The sequence below is a fragment of the Tamandua tetradactyla genome, chromosome 12, assembly GCF_023851605.1.
Source record: "Tamandua tetradactyla isolate mTamTet1 chromosome 12, mTamTet1.pri, whole genome shotgun sequence".
In the NCBI taxonomy this organism is placed as follows: Eukaryota; Metazoa; Chordata; class Mammalia; order Pilosa; family Myrmecophagidae; genus Tamandua; species Tamandua tetradactyla.
In genome coordinates this window covers 62,941,960-62,961,316 of record NC_135338.1, presented here as the reverse complement: position 1 = coordinate 62,961,316, position 19,357 = coordinate 62,941,960, and the positions used below count along the sequence as shown (strand labels likewise).

At 37.3% G+C, this 19,357-nt stretch overlaps 1 long non-coding RNA gene and 1 pseudogene across 1 annotated transcript in view; one reads left to right on the top strand and one right to left on the bottom strand.

Annotated features, from left to right (window-relative positions):
- LOC143651554 (uncharacterized) overlaps positions 1–19,357 on the top strand; it is a 94,000-nt gene that overhangs the window by 59,315 nt on the left and 15,328 nt on the right. The window lies entirely within an intron of this gene.
- On the bottom strand, positions 18,287–18,876 carry LOC143651553 (UPF0711 protein C18orf21 homolog pseudogene; annotated as a pseudogene).

The window sequence follows — 19,357 nt, the reverse complement described above, 5'->3', positions numbered from 1 at the left end:
AGGCAGATTTAACAAAATATTAGACAAAGCAGAAGCCAGGATCAGTGAATCAGAAAAAATAATGGAAAATACAGAAAGGGGCATGTGAGATAAAATGAAAAATTATAACATTTTATTGAAGTCCCAGAAGAGAGAATGGAAAAAAGTAATATTTGAAGTGATAATGCTCAAGAATGTTTTCCAAGATTGTGAAAGACACAACTCGCAGGTTTAAGAAGCTCTGCAAATCTTGAAAGGGAGGAATATCACACCTAAGGAAATCATACTAAGACTGATAAAAGCCAAATACGAAGCAAAATTCTTAAACCAGAGAACAAAAGACAGATCCCCTCTGCTATGAATTGATTCGTACCCCCCACAAATACATGCTCAAATCCTAACCCGGGTCTTGTAGATGTGAACTCATTTGTAATAGGGTCTTTGAAGATACAGTCAATTAAGACGAGGCCAAACTGAAAAATGGTGGACCTTAATTCAATATGACTGGAGTCCTTAGAAGCAGAAGAAATTTGGGCATGGTAGTAGGAGACAGAAAGAGACAGACGGCCATGTGGCAGAGGCAGAGATTGCGTTTTGGACTACCAGCAGTCCACCACCATTTATGGAGCTACTGGACGTCCACATCAAAAATATGAGCTTTGATTCCCTACCTCAAACCACACACAAGAATTAATTAGAAATGGACCATAGACCTAAATGTGAAAGGTAAAGCAATGAAATTCTAGAAGAAGTTTAGCTCCAAAACCTCGGTAAAGCCCTTTACTTATTTTTAAAATTTGGTTTGTCTTTTTATTATTGATTTGTGAACGTTCTTTATGTATTTTAGATACCAGCCGTTTATTAGATAAATGATTGCAGACATTTTTACCATTACATGGTTTGCCTTTTCACTTTCTTGATAATGTTCTTTGATGCACAAAAGTTTTAAATTTTGGTGAAGTCCCATTTATTTTTCTTTTGTTGTAATTGTTAAGAAACTATTGCAAAATCCAAGGTCTGATAGATTTACCCGTATATTTACTTCTGGGAATTTTATTGCGTTGACTCTTAAATTTAGTTTTTTTTATGCATTTTGAATTATGTTTGTAAATAGCATGAGGTAGGGGTCTTCATCCATTTCTCTGCATATGGATATCCAGTTGAAAAGACTATTTTTTTTTCCATTAAATGGCCTTGGCACTTTTTTTTTTATTCATGGGCAGGCATTGGGAATTGAACCCGGGTCTCAGGCATGGCAGGCGAGAACTCTGCCTGCTGAGCCACCGTGGCCCGCCCTGGCCTTGGCACTTTTAATGAAAGGGATTTGACCAAATATGAGTTTATTTATGAACTCTCAATTCTATTCCATTGATTTATGTGCCTATCCTTAATGTCAGTACAACACTGTTTTGATTACTGTTGCTTTGCAGTAAGTTTTGAAATCAGGAAAGGTGAGCCTTCCACCTTTTTTAAAAACATTTTTTATTGTGAAATATAAAATATATGCAGTAAAGTGATATATTTCAAAGTACAGTTTAACAAGTAGCTATAGAGCAAACTCAAAGTATGATAGGCATTACAGTTTCACAATTTCATGTATTTCCTTCTAGCTGTTCTAATACACTAGAGAGTAACCATAAATATCAATATAGTGATCAGTAGTCACAATCGTTTGTTAAATCTTGTCTTCTCTGTGACAACTCTTCCCTCTCATTTGCTCATCCACCCAACCTTCAGGGATGTTTGGGTAATGACTGTTCTAACTTCTTCACGTTGAAAAGGGGTGTCGACATTATGGGGTAGGAGGATGCAACTGGTTGATCCTCTTGGAGAGACTGGTACCTCTGGGTTTCAGAGCTTATCTGGCCTAGAAACAATCTGGAGGCTTAAGGTTTCTGAAAAATAAAATTAGTGAGTGTGTTGATTGGGTTCAGGTGTCAATTTGGCCAACTGATGGTGCCCAGTTGTTTGGTCAGGCAAGCACCAGCCTAACCGTTACTGCAAGGACATTTTGTGGCTGGTTGAGAAGCCAGAAGGCTGTTTTTTTAAATCATCAGTCAGTTGATTGCTTCTGTGACTATTTAACTCTATGATCAATTAAGGATATGTCTTTCACAAACGAGAGAATCCAATCAATTGAAGACTTTGAAGGGATAAGAGAGAATTTTCACTGCTTCTATAGCTAGTGAGCCTCTCTTATGGGGTTCGTCTAGACACTTTGTTGGAGCTACCAGCCTTGCAGCCTGCCTCATGGATTTTGGACACTTGTGTCCCCATGGATATGTGAGACAGTTTTATAAATCTCATTGTATCAATATCTCCTGTTGCTTCTGTTTCTCTAGAGAACCCTGACTAATACAGTGAGTGAAACTTTTATACAGCCTCAGAGCCCTTGGTATTCTTTAGGGTTTTCAGGAATACTGTTGTTTGGTGTTTGTCATACCATGGCAAATAGCAATATCTAGCTGAAGTTTGCATAAGAATAGCCTCCAGAGTAGCCTTGCAACTCTATTTGAACTCTCTTAGCCACTGATACTTCATTGTGTTACGTTTCTTTCCCCCCTTTCGGTCAGGCAGGCACTGTCAGCCCCCAAATGCCAAGCTCTCCAACTTTGTTCTTTTTCAAGATTGTTTTGGCTGTTTTGGGCCCCTTGCATTTACAAGGGGGAATTTTACAAGGAATTTTAGAATCAGTGTGCTAATGTCTACAATGAGATTCTCATAGGCATGGCGTTGAGAATCTGTAGATCAATTTCAGCAGTATTGCCATCTTAACAATAAATGTTCAGAATCACAGTCCATGAGCATGGATTGCCTTACCATTTATTTAGAGCATCTTTAGTTTCTTTTAGTGATATTTGGTAGTTTTTTGAGTGTAAGTTTTGCACTTTTTGAGGGTCAAGTTTATCCCCAAGCATTTCATTCTTTGCAATGCCATTGTAAATAGAAGTGTTTTCTTAATATCGTTTTTGGATGATTCATTGCAAAACAATCATAGAAATACAATGTTTACTGCAATCTTACTGAACTCATTTATAGAAAAAGCTATACACATAGCTTTTTAGTGTATTCCTTAAGATTTTCTATATACAAGGTCATGTCATCTTCAAATAAAGTTAGTTTTACTTTTTCCTTTCTAATTCAGATGCCTCTTATTTCTTTTTCTTGCTTAGTTGCTCTGGCCAGAATCTCCAGTACGATGGTGAGTAGAAGTGGTGGGAGTGGATGGCCCTGCCTTAAGGGGGGGCACTCGATCTTTTATCATCAAGTTTGAAGTTTGCTGTGGTTTTTTCATAGATGCCCTTTATCAGGTTGAGGATGTTCCCTTTTATTCCTAGTTTGTTGAGTATTTTTATCATGAAAGGGTGTTGGATTTTATCTGTGCTTTTCTTTGTGGGTAGTTTTATGATTCCTAATTCAATCTCTTGTTATATAGCCTATTTTTTTTTCCTGGTGTCTGTTTTAGTAGTTATGTCTTTCTGGAAAAATTTGTATTATATCTAAGTTGTTGTATTAGTTTGTTAAAGCTGCCAGAATGCAATATGCCAGAATGCAATATATCAGAAATGGAATGGCTTTTAAAAAGGGAATTTATTAAGTTGCAAGTTTACAGTTCTAAGGCAATAAAATTGTCCAAACTAAGGCAACCAGAGAAAGATACCTTGACTCAAGAAAGGGCCAATAAAATTTGAGATTTCTCTTTCAGCTGGGAAGGCACTTGGCAATGTCTGCTAGCTTTTTCTCCTGGCTTCTTGTTTCAAAAGGCTTCCCTGGGGGCATTTTCCTTCTGCGTCTCCAAAGGTCTCTTGCTATGTGGGCTCTGAAACCTTTTCCATAATGTTTCTCTCTTAAAGGACTCTAGTAAGTGATCCACCTTGCATGGCTGAAGACACCTAATCAAAAGGTTCCACCTACAATTAAAGTGAGTCATGTCTCCATGGAAACAACTTAAAAAAGATCCCATTTAACACTATTGAATCAGGATCGAAGAACATGGCTTTTATGGGATATACAACAGTTTCAAACCAGCACATTCCACCCTCTGGACCCTCAGAAGACAAGTTCTTTCCATATACAAAATACATTCTTTCCATTACAATATCATAAAGCCTATAACCATTTTAGTAACAATACAAATAAAATACAAATTCAAAATCAGTACAAAATTTCATCAAAGCCAGTTACAGGCATGGTCTATCCTAGGGCAAAAAATTCTCCACTGGCTGTGGACCTGTGGAACTCAGAACAAGATATCTGCTTCCAGTATACAAAGGAGGGACAGTCATAGGATGCATATTTCTATTTCCATAGAGAGAAATTAGAAAGAACACAGGGGTCAATGGACCCAAACAGTTCTGAAAACTGGCAGGGCAAACTCCATTAGATTTCAAAGTCTGAGAGTCATTTATTTTCAGGGCTTTAGAAAGTGGCAGTCCCTCCCTTTCCAAGGGCTTACACTGCAGCCCTGCTCTCTGCAAATACTGGGGTGAAGGTTGCAAAACTGGGGATCATTGAGAGGACAACCTTTTTCTCAGTTCCACCTCTCCAAATATTGGAGAGCAACTGGACTCTCTGCCATCTCAGGGGCACATGCTGAACCCCTTCAGAACAGTGAGGTGATTGCCAGCTCCCCCCAATCCCTGGTTTATGCATTCCATACTTTCTGAGGCCTGGGGCAGCAAAACTCTTCCTGAGCATTGAGGTGGAAGGTCCACCCTCTGCCTTTGGGGAAAACGTACCCTCTCCAAGTGCATGGGTGAGTTCGCTTTCCTGGCCTGAAGTTTCTAAACCTTGGCTTCCATTGTTCTTTCTTTGAAGTTATTTTTCCTTCAATTTGTTCCTTTTCTGTCCCTTTTAGTCCAGACTGTCATGGTTCCATCTGTACAGATCCCACAACACTCTTGCTGGTTTTCTATTCAGTATACTGGGATCATAGCCATCAGACAATAGGACTTTCCACAAATCCTTTCTGGATAACACCATCTCTAATCCAGGCTTTTTATGAAATGGCTGACTGGTTCCATGTTTGCTTAAATCCTCATGTGGGGCCCTATTCAGGTGACTCACTTTCTGGAAGCCCAGAACTTTCTAGATCATCAATTTCTGTTTTCTTTGTACCCAAGAGTTCAGTTTTCTATTTATCTCTTTCCTGTAGCATTTTACTATAAGCTGAAAGGAGCACCCAGGCTGCCTTTTCCTTATTTAGTTTAGAAATTTCCTAGGCTAAGTATCCTGGGTCATCATCTTTAAATTCTAACTTCCATCCAACAACAGTACACAGTTATGCCAAATTCTTTGCCACTTTAAAATAAGGGTCACCTTCCTTTCAGTTTTCAGTAACACATGCATCAAGTCCGCATTTCTAACAATAGTCTCTTCAAAGCATTCTAGGCCTTCTCTATCAAGATCTTCATACAACTCTTCCAGAATCTTCCCCTTATCCATTTAAAATGGCATTCCAAACTGTTTGACATTTGCAAACTGCATCAGCACCCCACTTCTCTGGTACAAAAGTCTTTATTGGTTTGTTAAGGCTGCCAGAATGCAAAATACCAGAAATGGAACAGCTTTTAAAAAGGGAATGTATTAAGTTGCAAGTTTACAGTTCTAAGGCTGTAAAAATGTCCAAACTAAGGCATCCAGAGAAAGATACCTTAACTCAAGAAAGGGCTGATGAAATCTGGGGTTCCTCTTTCAGCTGGGAAGGCACATGGTAATGACTGCTACCTTCTCTCCAAGCTTCTCATTTCAAAAGACTTCCCTGGGGGCATTTTTCTTTTCTATCTCCAAAGGTCTCTTGATGTGTGGACTCTGAAGTTTTTCCAAAATGGTTCTCTCTTAAAGGACTCTAGTAAGTGAAATACCTTGCATGGGTGGGGACACATCTCCATAGAAACCACCTAATTAAAAGACCACACACACAATTGGTGAGTCACATCTCCATGGAAACAACTTAATAAAAAAGATCCCACCTAACACTATTGAATCAGGATTAAAGAATGTGACTTGTCTGGGGTACACAACAGTTTCAAACCAGCACAGTTGTCTAATTCATTGGCATACAATTACATTTAATGATATTTTGTAATTTTTTTTTAATTGCTGCAAAGTTGGTTGTAATGCCCCCTCTTTCATTTTTGATGTTGATAAATTAGTACCTTCTCTTTTTATCTTGGTCTGTCTAGCTAAAGATTTATTAGTTTTGTTGATTTTTTCTTAGAACCAACTCTTGGTTTTATTGATTTTCTTTATTATTTTTTCTACTCTCTATTTCATTAATTTCTTTTCTAATCTTTATTTTTTCCTTCCTTTTTCTTGCTTTAGGTTTAGTTTGCTCTTCTTTTTCCAGGGTTTTAAGATGGAAGGCTAAGTTATTTGACATCTTTCTTCTTCTTTTTTTTAAAATATAGATTTATAACTATAAATTTTCCTCTAAGTGCTCCGTTAGCTTCATCCCATAAGTTTGAGTATGTTATGTTTTCATTTATTTAGGAGTATGTTATTTAATTTCCACATTTCTTTCTGCCATTGATTTCTGCTACGATTCCACTGTGGTCAGAGAACAGTGTATTATTTTAACCCTTCCAATTTCCGTTAAGGTTTGTTTTATGGCCTACCATATGATCTATCTTGGAGAATGTTCCGTGTACACTTAAGAAGAATTTATATTTTGCTCCATGGTTGGAGCACTCTATGGGTTTCTGTTAGGTCTGGTTGGTTTATAGTCTTGCTCAAGCTTTCTATTTCCTTGTGGTTTTCTGTTCAGAAGTCAATGGTAACATCTTTGGATTAGGAGCCACAGTTTAACATTTGTATATCCTACTTCAACCTGTTATAAGCATCTAGTTTGATGAGGGGTTCACTGCCTGGGCTTTCCAGAATAATATCAAGTAGAAGTGGCAGTAGTGCACATTCAGGCCTTGTTTCCAGCCATAGGGAGAAAACTTGCAGTATTTTACAATTAAGTGTGATGTTAACTGTAGGTTTTTGTAGACATCAACCGAGGGAAATTCCCTTCTATTTCTAGTTTATTGAGAGTGTTTTCTAATCATGAAGAGGCATTTGATTTTATCAAATCTGTTTGTGTTTCAGTTGAGATAATCATAGGGTTTTCCACTTTACTTTGTTAATGCAATTAATTATATGACATTGTTTGATTTTTTAAAAATATTTTTATTGATAAAACTTAACATACAAACATTCCATACATGGTGTACAATTAATGGCTTATAATATCATCACATAATTGTTTATTCATCACCATGATCACTTTTTTTTTGAAAATTTGCATCACTCCAGAAAAAGAAAGAAAAAAAACTCATATATACTGTATCTGTGGTAGACCCGAGAAAAGCCATGTCCTTTAATCCTCATTCAATATTGCTAACTGGGAGCTTTTTGAATGTTCCCATGGAGCTGTGACCCATCCGATTGTGGGTGATAATTTTTGATTAGATGGTTTCCATGGAGTTGTGAGTCTACCCATTCCAGGTGGGTCTTGATTAGTTTACTAGAATCCTTTAAAAGAGGAGACATTTTGGAGAGAGGGTCTTTTAGAGCCATGAGAACCATGAGAGCCTACGGAGCCAGAGACCTTTGCAAAAGGAAAATGACCCCAGGGAAGCTTCATGAAGTAAACAGCTGGGAGGGAAAGCTAGCAGAGGCCACCATACTCACAATGTACCTTTCCAGTTGAGAGAGAAAGCCTGAACATCATTGACCTTCCTGAACCAAGGTATCTTTCTGTGGATGCCTTAGATTGGACATTTCTATAGCTTTACTTTAATTTGGACAGTTTCACAGCCTTAGAATTGTAATTCTGCAACTTAATAAATTCTCCTTTTTAAAAGCCATTCCACTTCTGGTATACTGCATTCTGGCAGCTGGCAAACTAGAACACATACCGTAACCCTTACCCCTCCTTCTCATTGACCACTAATATTTCTACATTCTCAATTCATTTTAACCTTTGTCCCCCTATTATTTGTTTATTTCTTATCCATAGTTTTTACTCATCTGTCCATACCATTGATAAAAGGAGCATCAGACACAATTTTTTCACAATCACACAGTCATATTGCAAAAGTCATTATACAATCATCTTCAAGAAACAAGGCTACTGTAACATAGCTCTACAGTTTCAGGTACCTCCCTCTAGCCATTCTAATACACCATAAACTAAAAAGGGATATCTGTATGATGTGTAAGAATAACCTCCAGGGTAACCTCTTGACTCTGTTTGAAATCTCTCAGCCATTGAAACTTTATTTATTTTTTTTCATTTCCTTCTCCCCTGCTTTGATCAAGAAGATTATCTCAGTCTCTTGATGCCAGGTCCCAGCTCATACTGGGAGTTCTGTCCCATGTTGTCAGGGAGATTTACACCCCTGGGAGTCATGTCCCACATAGTGGGGGAGGGCAGTGAGTTCACCTGCTGTGGCGGCTTAGAGAGAGAGGCCACATCTGAGCAATGAAAGAGGTTCTCTGGGGGTGACTCTTAGGACTAATTTTAAGTAGGCTTAGCCTATCCTTTGCAGAAATAAGTTTCATAAGGGTAACTCTAAGATTGAAGCCTCAGCCTTTTGATTCGGTTGTCCCCACTGCTTGCGAGAATATCAGAAATTCTCCAAATGGGGAAGTTGAATATTTCCCCCTTTCTCCCCATTCCCCCAAGGAGGCTTTGCAAATACTTCTTTATTCACTGTCCAAGTCATTCTGGAACTTATTAGGGCATCACACTAATCTGAACAAACCAACAAAATCTCACACCCTATTCAAGATTCCATGTACTTATGGTGTTCAACTAAACTGACCATACAAGTTAAATTAGGAAATGCACTGCCGAAAATATAAATTTTGTACCAAATAAGCATCTTTCCCTTTAGTCTCACACAGAAGTTGAAGTTTTGAAATATGGGTGATATCATCCTTTACCCAGTCTTCTGATATACTTTAGTCCTATCTAGATCAGCTTCATTCATATCTCTACTCGATGTCTGATCACTTTTTCAACTTTTTAAATAGTTCCTGTATGGGGTACTGTTGACTTTTCATAGCTTCAGAGCTCTAACTCTGAGTCTCAGGTGTTACATAAATACCCAAAGTTTCTAGAAAAAATCATGTTATATACAGTATCTCAGAGTTTAGAATGAACAGTTACACCTCTTGAATGTATGTGGCTGCTGTAAGAGTTTACAATCTAGGACCCTTTACAATAAGCCCCAACCTAATAACCCATGCTCTCAACTTTAGTTCACAAAATTTTTATATTGTAGTTAGTCCATATGATTGAGGAATGATAACATTTGTCTTTTTGTTCCTGATATTTCATTCAACATACAGCTCTCAAGTTTCATTCATCTAGTTGCATGCCTCACAACTTCATTCCTTCTTGCAGCTACTCAGTAGTCCATTGTATATATACACCATAGTTCCCTCTTTCATTCCTCAGTTGTTGCACCCTTAGGCCACCTCCATTGATTGTGGATCATGAACACTGCTGCCAGAAAGACCAGTGTGCAAATGTCCATTCAAGTCCCCACTCTCAGTTCCTCTAGGTATATACTGAGCAAAGGGGTTTCAGGATCATATGGCAGCCCCTTCCCTAGCCTCCTATGGAACTGCCTTCCAAGGGGCTGCATCTCTCATTACCTTATCAACAGTGAATAGGTAAACCTCTTTCTCCACATTTTCTCTAGCAATTTTTTCTCTCTGTTCATTGTTAAATAGTTTTATTCACACATCATACAATCCAACCGAAGTGTATAGACATGTTTTCTCCACCATACTCTATCTGAAAATATTTCCACAAAGAATCCATACCCCTTTCCCAATTCCCCCACCTGTTGATGTTTAGTTTTGGCATAATGCCTTTGTTACATTCAGTGGAAGCATATTACGATATTACTGTTGACTATAAACCCTAGAATACTTTGATTGTACTTTTTCCCATATTCTATCTATTTTTAACACCTGCAATACTGACATTCTTTTGTTCTTCCTCATGCAAGAACATTTTTTAACCTTTATGTTTAATCACCATCATTCTACACTCTAGGCATTTCTAAATTATACTGTCTCAGTCTTTATCCTCTATCTTTCCTTCTGGTTTCATAAGTGCCCCCAGACCTTCTCCCTCCATCATACTCACATTCAGCTTTATTCAGCGTACTCATATTGTTATGCTACAATCAAGTAGTATTGTGCTATCCATTTCTGAACTTTTATAATCAGTCCTGTTGCACACTCTGTATTCCTTTAGCACCAATTACCCAATCTCTACCCTATTACTAATTCCTGATAACCTGTATTCTTAACTGATATTCTCCAAGTTCACTCATTAATGTTAATTCATATCAGTAAGACCACACAGTATTTGTTCTTTTGCTTCTGACTAATTTCACTCAGCATAAAGTCCTCAAGATCCATCCGTGTTGTTACATGCTTTGTGACTATATTCTGTCTTGCAGCTGCATAATAGTCCATTGTCTGTATATACCACAGCTTGATTAGCCACACATCTGTTGATGGACATTTGAGCTGTTTCCATCTCTTGGCAATTGTAAATAATGCTGTTATAAACATTGGTGTGCAAATGTCCATTTGTGTCCTTGCCCTCATGTCCTCTGACTAGATACCTAGCAATGGGATTGCTGGATCATTTGGCAATTCTATACTTGCTTCCTAAGGAATCACAAAACTGCCTTCCACAGCAGCTGTACCATTTTATATTCCCACCAACAGTGGATAAGTGTGCCTCTTTTTCCACATTCTCTCTAGCACTTATCATTTTCTGTTTTATTGACAATGGCCATTCTGGTGGGTGTGAGGTGATATCTCATTGTGGTTTTGATTTGCATTTCCCTAAAAGCCAGGGAAGTTGACCATCTTTTCATGTGCCTTTTAGCCATTTGTATTTCCTGTTTTGAGAATTGTCTGTTCATGTTTTTTGCCCATTTTAAAATTGTGTTGTTTGTCTTTTTGTTGTTGAGTTGAAGAATCTCTTTATATGCTCTGAATGCTAAATCCTTATCTGATATATGGTTTCCAAATATTGTCTCCCATTGCATAGGTTGCCTTTTTACTTTCTTGACAAAGCTCTTTGATGCACAAAAATGTTTAATTTTGAGGAGTTCTCATTTATCTATTTATTCAATGCTCATGCTTTGGGTGTAAGATCTAAGAAAATGCCTCCTATTACAACTTTTATAAGTTATGTTCCTATACTTTCTTTTAAAAGTTTTATGGTCTTAGCTCTAATGTTTAGGTCTTTGATCCATTTTGAGTTGATTTTTATATAGGCGATGAGATATGGATCCTTTTTCATTCTTTTGCATATGGATATCCAGTTCTCCAAGCACCATTTATTGAAGAGGCTGCTCTGTTCCAGGTGAGCCTTATCAAAGATCAACTCTCTGTAGATGAGAGAGGGTCCATATCTGAACACTCTATTCAATTCCATTGGTCAGTATATCTGTCTTTATGCCAGTACCATGCTGTTTTGACCATGGAAACTTCATAATATGCTTTAACATCAGTTAGTGTGAGACCTCCCACTTCCTTTTTCTTTCTCAAGATGTTTTTAGCTATTCAGGGTACCCTGCCCTTCCAAATAAATTTGGTTATTGGTTTTTCTATTTCTGAAAAGTAAGTTTTTGGGATTTTAATTGGTATTGCATTGAATCTATAAATCAATTTGGGTAGAATTGACCTCTTACCTATATTTGGTCTTCTAATCCATGAACACAGTATACTCTTCTATTTATTTAGGTCTTCCATTATTTCTTTTAGCAATTTCTTGTAGTTTTCTGTGTATAGGTCTTTTGTAAACTTATATTTATTCCTAAGTTTAAAAATGGAATTTTTTCCTTGATTTCCTTCTCAGATTGCTCATTACTAGTGCTATAGAAACACTACTGATTTTTGGTTGTTGATCTTGTACCCTGCTACTTTGCTGTACTCATTTATTAGCTCTAGTAGCTTTGCTGTGGATTTTTCGGGGTTTTTAACATATAGTATCATATCATCTGCAAACAGTGAGAGTTTCACTTCTTCCTTTCCAATTTGGATGCCTTTATTTCTTTTTCTTGTTTAATTGCTCTGGCTAGAACTTCCAACACAATGTTGAATAACAATGGTGATAGTGGACATCCTTGTCTTATTCCTGATCTTAAGGGAAAAGCTTTCAGTCTTTCCCCATTGAGGATGATGTTAGCTGTAGGTTTTTCATATATTCCCTTTATCATGTTGAGGAACTTCCCTTCTATTCCTATAAGTGTTTTCAACAAGAAAGTGTTTTTCAACAAGAAAGGATGAAGTGTTTTTGAAGTGTTTTCAACAAGAAAGGATGTTGAGTTTTGTCAAATGCCTTTTCTGCATCAATTGAGATGATCATGTGGTTTTTCTGCTTTGATTTGTTGATATGGTGTGCTACATTAATTGATTTTCTTATGTTGAACCATCCTTGCATACCTGGAATAAGTCCCACTTGGTCATGTTGTATAATTCTTTTAATGTGCTGCTAGATACAATTCGTAAGAATTTTGTTGAGGATTTTTTTTTGCATCTATATACATTAGAGAGATTGGTCTGTAATTTTCTTTTCTTGTAGTCCCATTGTCTGTCTTGGGTATGAGGGTGATGTTGGCTTCATAGAATGAGTTAGCCTTTCCTCTTTTTCAATTTTTTTTGAAGAGTTTGAGCAGGATTGGTACTAATTATTTCTTGAATACTTGGTAGAATTCATATGTGAAGTCATCTGGTCCTGGACTTTTCTTTTTTGGGAGCTTCTTGATGATCAGTTCAATCTCTTTACTTGTGATTGGTTTGCTGAGGTTGTTTATTTCTTCTCCAGTCAGTATTGGTTGTTCATGCTTTTGTAGGAAGTTGTCCATTTCATCTATGATGTCTAGTTTATTAGTATATAGTTGCTCATAGTATCCTCTCATTATCTCCTTTATTTCTGTGGGGTCAGTGGTTTTGTTTTCTTTTTCTTTTCTGATTTTATTTATTTGCAGCCTCTCTCTTTTTATTTTTGTTAGCCTTGCTAAGGGTCCATCAATCTTATTGATTTTCTCTAAGAATCAATTTCTAGTTTTGTTGATTTTCTTGATTGTTTTCATGTTCTCAATTTCATTTATTTCTGCTCTAATCTTCATTATATCTTTCCTTTTGTTTGCTTTGGGGTTAGTTTGCTGTTTGTTTTAGTGCTTCCAGGTGAACAGTTAATTCCTCAATTTTTGCTCTTTCTTCTTTTTTGATATAGGCATGTAAGACAATAAATTTCCCTTTTAGCACTGCCTTTGCTGCATCCCATAAATTTTGATATGTTACATTTTCATTTTCATTTGCCTCAAGATATTTACTCATATTTCTTCCTTGACCCACTGGTTGTTTAAGAGTGTGTTGTTGAGACTCCATGTATTTGTGAATTTTCTGGCCCTCTGCCTGTTATTGATTTCCAACTTCATTCCTTTATGATCTGATAAAGTGTGTTGTATGATTTCAATCTTTTAAAATTTATTGAGACTTGCTTTGCTACCCAGCATATGGTCTATCCTTGAGAATGAGCACTTAAGAAAAATGTGTATCCTGCTTTTGTGGGGTGTAATGTTCTGTAAATGTCTGTTAAATCTGGTTCTTTTATTATATTATTTAAATTCTCTGTTTCTTTATTGACCCTTTGTCTAGATGTTCTATCCATTGATGAGAGCAGGAAATTGAAGTCTCCAACTATTATTGTCGAGGTGTCTATTTCTCCCTTCACTGTTTTCAGTGTTTGCCTCATGTACTTTGGACCTCTCTGGCTTGGTGCATAAATATTCATGATTGTTATGTCTTCTTGTTGAATTGTTCCTGTTCTTAATACATAGTATCATTCTTTGTCTCTTTTGTTTTACATTTGAAGTCTAATTTGTTGGATATTAGCATAGCTACTCCTGATTGTTGTTTGCATGATATATCTATTCCCAACCTTTCACTTTCAACTGATTTTTGTCCATGGGTCTAAAATGAGTCTCCTGTAGACAGCATTTAGGTGGATCCTGTTTTTCAATCCATTCTGCCAGTCTGTGTCTTTTGATTGGGGAGTTTGATCCATTAACATTTATGTTATTACTGTAAAGGCAGAATTTCTTCTACCATTTTGCCTTTTAGATTTAATATGTCATATCTATTCTTTTTTTCTCTTTTTACCTTTACTTATAGTCTACATTTTCTACTTTTCTCCACATCTCTCTCTCTCCTGCTTTTTCCTATCTGCCTATAGTGCTCCCTTTAGTATTTCTTGCAGAGCTGATCTCTTGGTCACAAATTCTCTCAGAGATTGTTTGACTGAAAATGTTTTAATCTCCCCCTCATATTTGAAGAACAATTTTGCTGGATGTAGAATTCTTGGTTGACAGTTTTTCTCTTTTAGAATCTTAAATATATCATACCACTGTCTTTTCACCTCCATGGTTTCTGCTGACAAATACACACACTGTCTTATTGGGCTTTCCTTGTATTTTCTCTTACTGCTTTAAAAATTCTCTTCTCTTTGACATCTGACACTCTGATTAGTAAGTGTCTTGATGTATGTTAATTTGGATATATTCTGTTTGGGGTATGCTGTACTTCTTGGATCTGTAATTTTATGTCCTTCATAAGAGTTGGGAAATTTTCAGTGATAATTTCCTCCATTAGTCTTTCTCCTCTGTTTCCCTTCTCTTCTCCTTCTGGGATGCCCACAACACATATATTCATGCTCTTCATATTGTCATTCAATTCCCTGAAACCATGGTCATATTTTTCCATTCTTTTCCCTATATTTTCTTTTGTGTGTTGGATTTCACATGTCCAGTCCACCAGCTCACTAATCCTTTCTTCTGCGTCTTTAAATTTATTATTTTAGGTTTTCATTTTTAAATCTCTTCTACTGTGTCTTTCATTCCCATACATTCTGTGATTTGTTTCTTCAAACTTTTGATTTCTTCTTTTTATTCACCCAATGCCTTCTTTATAATCTCCCTCAACTCATTGATTTGATTTTTGATGAGATTTTCTATATCTGCTCAAACATCCTGAATTAGTTGTTTCAATTCCTGCATCTCATTTGAATTGTTGGTTTGTTCCTTTGACTGGGTCATATCTTTGATTTTCCTAGTAGGATTTGGTGTTTTGCTAGCATCTAGGCATTTGATTTTCCTAGTTAGTTTATTCTGGTGGTGGTTTTCATTCTTTTACCTAGGATTTTTTTGCTGGATGCTTTGTTGCCTATCTGTTCTTTGACATTCAGTTTAGCTTATTCTAGGCCTCTAGCATAGATTCTGTTTAATTGATCAGAATTTTTCAGTTCTTGTTTTCTTGTTTCTTGCCCTGCCTATATGGAGCCTTTTTTGGGGGGGAAGGGGGTGAGAGAGACTACTTAGATGTTATAGATCCCAGTCAAACTTTCCCAGACCAGACTGGCCTCCTTTCAGGAGGAAAGAATTTCCTGCATCAGTTTTCCCTGAGGGTGAGACCCAGCAGGTTGATAGACTTTCCTATGAAGCCTCTAGACTCTGTGCTTTTCCTATCCTTCCCAGTATGTGGTGCTTGTCTGCCTGCAGTTTCCTGCAAGCATAAAGTGATGGGGTACCTTTAACTTCAGTGGACTCTCCCTGCCTGGGGCATGGTTGAGACAGAGGTGAGGTTGTAGGTTGGCATTAATTGTTTCAGTTTTCCAGTCCCTGGTGCCTGAATTCCTTGAGGGAGGGATTCTACTTGAGCTGGGCCCACCTTTCTCTTAGGGAAGGTACAGTCTTTAGGGAATTAACTCTTTTCACCTGACTAGTTACTTTTTCTCTCAGACAAGTTTAATTCTGCCCTTGCTTGGGGGCAGTTGGAGCCTGAGAAGCCTTGTAGTTCTGTCTAATGAGGAGTTAAGTAGTAGAAACAAAGCAAGAAAAAAAAAATCATTTTCAGAGCAAGACCCCGTTCCTCAGGTTTGTCAATTAAGAGCTTACATTGGTATGTTGCCCTACGTATCTCCAGGTTCTACGTGTCCCCCTTTTTTAGTGTCCAACCCTTTTCAAGTATTTTGTGCTGTCCAACTAAAAAAGCCTCTATTTTCCCCCCCATCAGCCCTGCACCCTTTCTGCTGGGGGAAGAACTCCTATTACCTTTAGCTCTTATTCCAGGTTTATCTGGGCTGGGGCCCTATTTTCAGTAGTCAGAATTTATTGATTAATTATGCAATTGGAGCTTGGTTGAGCTAAGTCCTTGCTGCTAGTAAAATCTGTTTTCTTTCTCCTTGGGGAACCAGGCTGCTGTGCCCATGGGAGAGGGGAGGTGCGGCTTGGGGGACTTACAGCTCTGTGTGGGGTCTCAGCCAGTCCAGCTTGTCCACATTGGTGTTCGCTGCATGTCTGGTCACTAATGTGACCCCAGCAGCTGTTCTGTACTGTTCCTGGCTATTTACTAGGTGCTCTGGAGGATGAATTAAATTCCACACCTCACTAAGCCACCATCTTGCCCCGATGCCATTGTTTGATTTTTGAAGGGTAAACTGACTTTTCTTTCCTGGAATAAAAAAATCCACCTGGCTTTTTTTTTTTTTTTAATCAAAACAGGTGTATTTCTATTGGACTACCTGATACAGAAGATAGTGTGGTATGGATGGATAGTATGAATGACAAATAATACATATATATTTTATTTGAAATTAAAATATTTATACATCTCAATGGGTTACTCAGAAACACTCTTGCTTGACTGTATTACTGAGCAAAAACAAAGCTGAAGCACAATCACCCTTGTTTTTTAAAAATATTTTTACTGAGAAATCTTCAAACACATACAGTCCATCCACCATATATAACCAATGACTCACAATATCATCACATAGTTGTCTATTCATCACCATGATCATTTTTAGAACATTTGCATCACTCCAGAAAAAGACATAAAAAGAAAAAAGAAAAGATTCATACATCCCATACTCCTCACCCCTCCCTCTCATTGACCACTAGTATTGTAATCTACCCGTTTTTAATGCCTTATCTCCCCTATTTTTAATCTATTTATTTTTCCTTATTTTTTTACTCATCTGCCCATAAACAGGATAAAAGGAGCACCAGACACAATGCATTCACAATCACATGATCGCATTGTACCAGCTGTATAGTTACACAATCTTCTTCAAGAATCAAGGCTACTGGGACACAGTTCAGCAGTTTCAGGTGCTTCCCTCTAGTCACTCCAATAAACCATAAGCTAAAAAGGGATATATAATGCATAAGAATAACCTCCAGAATAACCTCTCAACTGTGTTTGGAATCTCTCAGTCACTGAGACTTTATTTTGTCTCATTTCTCTCTTCCCCTTTTTGGTCAAGAAGTTTTTCTCAATCTTGTGATGCTGGATCCCAGCTCATCCTGGGATTTCTGTCCCATATTGCCAGGGAGATTTACACCCCCCAGGAGTTATGTTCCAGGTAGGGTGGGAGGGCAGTGAGTTCACCTGCTGAGTTAATCACCCTTTTTTTTCCTTTTTCAAGGCTCTACATTCCTTATTTAAATACTTTTTAAAAGACAGCTTGAATACAATCCTAGCTTATCAATATATATATGTATTTATATATTATTATATATATGTGTATATATATATATTTATGTCCCAGAAAATATTTAAGATAACTCAATTGTTGCTTATTATGTTGTGTCCTGATATAATTTGTAGACCTACAAATAAGTCTTTACTAGAGCAAATTAAAATATCACTAAGGTGAAATATTATTACCGAAGCAATACAAAGTGGTAAAAAATGAAAACTTCAGCATCCTATTGAATCATAATTCGGGACTACCTAAGATAGTTACTTGTGCATTCAAAAGAGGACTAATGTCAATTTTTACTAATATACAGTTATGTAGCTGATTGAAGGAAAACAGGGACTCACATAATTGATCCTTATTGAGTTAGCAATAAAGCTAAAGACACCTGGAAGAAATCTTCCTTCCCGAGTAGACCCTTTCATAAATGTCTCAATTTTCTTATGAAAGAAAACAGAAATAAGAAAAGCTGCTAATTAAAGGAGGGGAAAATAATAATACTACATGAATTACACGGACTTTTCACCTCCTTTTTTGATTCTCACAACCACCTTTGCAGGACGGATTTCAGTTATTCATTCCAATGGGGTATTTTCTCCATAAAACTGAAGGATACCAAGAAAAGTTTGCTCTTCGACCTATTTTTCATGTGTTCTAAGAATAAGTGAAAAATGTTCTTTTTCTGAACTTTGCTTTCAGAAATTACATTAGATATTTCTTATTTTCAAAATTCACCTTTCATAGAAAAGACAAGAAATTTCTGAAGTCCGCCTTTGAATTGTTTGGGGATTCTTTCAGACTAAGTAACATTTTTAGTTGAGAGAAGTGTTTCTTGGCTTTGCTCCCACTCTCTGAAGAGGCATTGGGCGTGGACTGCCCAGATGTGGGTGCTCTGAAAACCAGGGCTGGACACTTCCCTTTGGAACCAACCACATCGTGATTCCGGTTTTCAGAACGTTCAGTCTTTCTCCTGGTGTCACCGGGCTGGGTGTCGTTATAGGGATGGTAAGACTGTCTGTCCTTCAGAGCTGACAGACAGCCTCTACCTTTACGAGGACGTTTAACTGTTCTGTTGCATGTTTTACAAGTAATTAGCAATGCGCTTTTGGAGTCTGTACTTCTCACAACTTTTGCTTCTTTAAAATTGAGCATATAATTTTTTGCTTCTTGATGAAGAAGTTTCTGTATTTTGGGTGTCAGATAACTTGAGAATTACCCAGCATCAGTAACGTGTGAGAACTGTAGGCCAGGAAGAGATAGCGGGTCTGGCTGGGACAGTTGGCTTATAACTTCCATACCACAGTCCTAAGCTAGTGCTTCTGCCTCATCCTGGCAGCCACCGCTTCGTCGTTGTAGAGATCCCGTGAGAAAGGAAGACGCCAGAAGCTGGCTTCCATCACTCTGCTTTTTGACATGTATTTGGAAATAGGTAGGAAGATACTACTTGGTTTTTAAAATCTGACTTTCCTTTAAGGCCCGGTCATAGAAGTGTAAGCAATGTAAATGAGTCCCTCATTACCAACTGTCATTTCCTATCCATGTCACCTGTGTACTCTGAGTCAAACACACATACCTGCTGATATACCTGAGAAGGGTTGCTATATCACGCTTAGGTTTGTGTTCTTCGCAGGGAGAACTAAAGAAGAGTAATTCAGAGAAAGTTTTACATCCTATTAAGAACAAATTACTAGTATTCCCTTAAGTAACAGGTTACAATAGAAAGATACCGACTGGAAGTTGCCCTTCTCACTTTGGTTCATTTTTACTTTTTATTTGTGAGCTACATAGTTGTTTAATTTATTTGCTTAT